Source organism: Saccopteryx leptura, chromosome 3 (assembly GCF_036850995.1).
Source record: "Saccopteryx leptura isolate mSacLep1 chromosome 3, mSacLep1_pri_phased_curated, whole genome shotgun sequence".
Lineage (NCBI taxonomy): Eukaryota > Metazoa > Chordata > Mammalia > Chiroptera > Emballonuridae > Saccopteryx > Saccopteryx leptura.
In genome coordinates this window covers 136,386,745-136,390,944 of record NC_089505.1, presented here as the reverse complement: position 1 = coordinate 136,390,944, position 4,200 = coordinate 136,386,745, and the positions used below count along the sequence as shown (strand labels likewise).

General features: G+C 39.5%; 1 pseudogene; it reads right to left on the bottom strand.

Annotated features, from left to right (window-relative positions):
* Positions 1–1,592: 1,592 nt before the first annotated feature.
* On the bottom strand, positions 1,593–2,922 carry LOC136398321 (large ribosomal subunit protein eL42-like; annotated as a pseudogene).
* Between the last annotated feature and the right edge of the window lie 1,278 nt (positions 2,923–4,200).

Below are 4,200 nucleotides of genomic sequence, written 5' to 3'. Positions count from 1 at the left end.
GCAATAGGTCTTAAATAAAATGTTTATACCACATTAACTACTTCCCAGCCCTGTTTTTTCTTTGACATCCACTGCAGTGGTTTTATGTTGTAGTCACATTGACTTATTCTCCACTTCTGAGGACATTTCTTGCTTTACCACACCTCCCTGCCTTTATACCTGCCTAGGAATGTCCTTGTTTCACTTCTCTGGCTGGTTGACTTTTAGTCATTCTTTAAAACCAAGCTTATATCCTTTATTAACCAGGTCCCTTCCGCTCCATTTCTGAAATCACTACCAGAGCTCAGACCCTCAACATTTCTCGGTTGGATGGCTGCCAACAACTTGTACTTACCAGGTCTCTAATGTTGAACTCCTTTAAATCTATCTTCTACCCACCAACCAGAGCAATTTATTTAAAGCACAAATTCGGTCATCTTATCCCTTACTTGAATTCTTAAAGTCTTTCCATCAACTACAAGGCAGAGTTTAATCCCATTAACATAGACTATAGAGGTGATTCTTGAGCTTCCTCCTGCCCGAGTCTATGTCTCCTTTTTTCTTTTTAAGTTTAAAAGGTCTTATATTTATTACTAAAGCACCCTGATATGGCAGAAAAAAATATCATAGGCAAAAATCACTTTTCCAGTAATTCCCCAATTAACGTACTCAACTGTCCTGACAGTGCTCTTTTCAGTGATTTGGTAAGATGCAGGTAATGTGGACACAGCATAAATGTGAGCCATCTCATGTATGGTTCCTTATAGACCCGGTTTGGTTCTCCTCCAATGTCTCCTCGTAGAGTTGTATCTACACAGGAGGAAATTGCAAGTTACAAAGGTAGACTTAATCTCAATTTAGCTGCTCTCATATATCACAAACTTTGCCTTTTATGTACCAGGAAAACCTTGAAAAACAAAGGGTCCTGCTTTTCCTTCCTCTGTCAAGTTTGGAGCTCTTTTTCCTCTTTTTTTAAAATTTATTTATTGATTTCATCAAGAGAGGAAGGGAGAGAGAGAGAGAGAGTGGAATTCAAGATGTTCTTGTATGTGCCCTGATAGGGGATCGAACCAGCAACCTCTGTGCTTCAGGACGATGCTCTAACCAACTGAGTTACCAGCAAAGGCTGCCATTTCATTTTTGATCCTCTTTCTTTCCTGCTACTTTTCCCTCCAGTACAACCAAATTGTATGAGCCTCCCTCTAATACATATTTTCTGCCCCTTCTTTACAACCAAATTATTTCTATTTTATATCTATAGGTAAGCTGGCTTCCAAGAAATATTTCCTAACTGTATCTCTTCAAATATATAGAAATATTATATATATATATGATTATACCCTCTCTATATACATATGTACATAATATCCTATATATATATCACCACTTCTGCATTTACTGTATTGTTTTATATTTATTAACTTTTCCCCATCCCCAACAAGATGATCGCATTCTAAGGGCATGGACCAGGTCCCCTCAGTAGCTGACCTACTATATAATACAATGTAATCCCAATAAAATATGTATTAAGTGAAGGAATAAAATAAACACTAGAAGGTCCTTTTTTAGCATAACCTCAGAATTTTATTGTTTTCATAATAAAAATATGAAGCTTAGAACTGAATTACTTGGCTCTTTCTCTGCTTATCTCCTCCTAATTCAAAATGTTTGCATCTCTTAATAGCCAGCATTTTCTTAGATCAGCAGTTAGGCTCAATGCATTCAAGCCTCAGCAGAATTTTCTTCGTAGTTTTATACTTTTTGCTGGAAACCAACTTAGTCTGTCCACCATAACTACTGTGCTTCCTGTCATAACGCCTCTTTCCCTGCACATGCAGAGAACCCTTGCTCTTCTTGTACTGTGTCACTTGGTGAGCTTGGTGCTTGCCACACTTCCAGAAAGTCTGGCAGGTTTTAAGAACATCATGTTGGCGAGAGAGCTATCAGCAAGAAAAAAATAGAGTTAGAGTTCCCTTATATTAGAAGTACCTTTCTCCGCATAACATATTCAACTGGGGGTTTTATTTGGGTTATTAAGCTCCTCTTTTTAATTTATCAACTCTCAAAGAGGGAAACCATTAGTCACCCACAGTTCAGTGTGCATTACTTCAAGCTTCTGAACACCTGGCTCAGGTTAGGAGTTGAGCGATTAACTGGCGTGGAGTAGTATACTAGTGTTATTCTTACTGGCTGCATAACACCTTTGAATACTCATCTTGTGTTTGGTGATTTCTCTGCCCTATTGATAGAAGCCAAACCTGACTTTCTTAACATTTCTTGTAGTTAGGCTCCTCTGATCTGATATGTTTGCACCAGATTTTGAAATGAAGGTTAGGGAGGTAAAGAAGCAGACAAGACCCAGTCTAGTGAGAGTGAAGCAGATGCATTCGAATTCCTGGGGATCAGTAGCAAAGATTCTATTAGGACAGTCCATGCCTCACTTTAGAGTGAGTGGCAGAGGCTGTAATGTTTCTCTGGTGGAGCTTTTCTCACCTTCTGGGCGATTCTGTGAATTTCTTAATGTCCTTTAATATTCCTTTTCTGCTTAAACTAGCTAGACCAGGGGTCCCCAAACTTTTTACACAGGGGGCCAGTTCACTGTCCCTCAGACCGTTGGAGGGCCAGACTATAAAAAAAACTATGAACAAATCCCTATGCATACTGAACATATCTTATTTTAAAGTAAAAAAACAAAACAAAACGGGAACAAATACAATATTTAAAATAAAGAACAAGTAAATTTAAATCAACAAACTGACTAGTATTTCAATGGGTACTATGGGCCTGCTTTTGGCTAATGAGATGGTCAATGTCCGGTTCCATATTTGTCACTGCTAGCCGTAACAAGTGATATGACGTGATTCTGGAGCCGTGATGCGTCCGACTCGTGTCACCGGAAGTAGTACTGTATGTGAGCAACGCCCTGCTTTGCAGCACCGCCATATACAGTACTCCATAACCACCAATGAAAGAGGTGCCCCTTCTGGAAGTGCGGTGGGGGCTGGAAAAATGGCCTCAGGGGGCGCATGCGGCCCATGGGCTGTAGTTTGGGGACCCCTAAGCTAGACTATATCCTACACATTCTGATACTGTTGACTAATAGAAGTAGGGAGGAAGAAGGCAGTACTTATGGTGTTTTAGGCAAGACAAGCCAGAAGGATGGGGGATTTTGGACAGGGGAACAGCAATATAAAGAGCACGAATTTTTGGAGGAGCGAGGGAATCACCAAGCTTTGCTACTTGGTTAATTTTGTTTATGGTCCTGGTAGAGCCACTGTGGGCCTAAAATTAATTCCTTAAATATCTTTAGTGAGTGAGGTATATGCTGAGGAATACTGATATCAATTCATTTAGAAAGCTGCAGACTTGAATCTTTTCCAATGTGTTCAAGCACCTTGGTCCGCGAACCCCTGACTCTTCTAATGCAGATCAGTCTCTCTAAATTGTAGCTTTTTCTTGTGTAATAGCTCTTCCTCTTTTCACGTGGAAGAAAAGGGAGTGAGTGAAGGATAAAAGGAAAGAGCAGCAGCAGAAGCAGATTACAAAGAAAGGAAATAAGGAAGGGAAAATAATGTATGGAGGAGAGAAGGCTGGAAGAGAAGATAAGCAAATGTCCATTTGGAAGAGGAGCAGTTTCCTTTTTCTGTTAACTGTCTCTTCTCTTTTCAGCTTTTCTCTCCCTCTAAGACATTCATTCAGTACTAAAGATATCCTCATTTGAAAAGCTTTCCAGACCTGTGGTGGCGCGGTGGATAAAGCGTCGACCTGGAACGCTGAGGTCGCCGGTTCAAAACCCTGCACTTGTCTGGTCAAGGCACATATGGGAGTTGATGCTTCCTGCTCCTCCCCTTTTCTCTCTCTGTCTCTCTCCTTTCTAAAAAATGAATAAAAATAAATAAATAAAAGCTTTCCAGAACATATATTTACTTGAAAACATTAAATGCTAAATTGCTCTCCTATAAACGCCAACTTAGAAATAGGCCATCTAAATAAGTGTGGGATTTTGATGGGAAGTATATTCATTTATCCAACAAATACCTACTGAGATCCTTTATGTGCCAAGTACTAAGCTCGAGAGTAATTGCTGAATAAGATAGATAAAGGCGCTTGGGCACTTTCATTAGCATTGAGCTCATCTATACTCTCATGTTTCATAATCTATTAAAATAAATGTCTTCTCTTAGAATTATAGCAGTGGTAAAATGGCAGATTAAAGTGTCT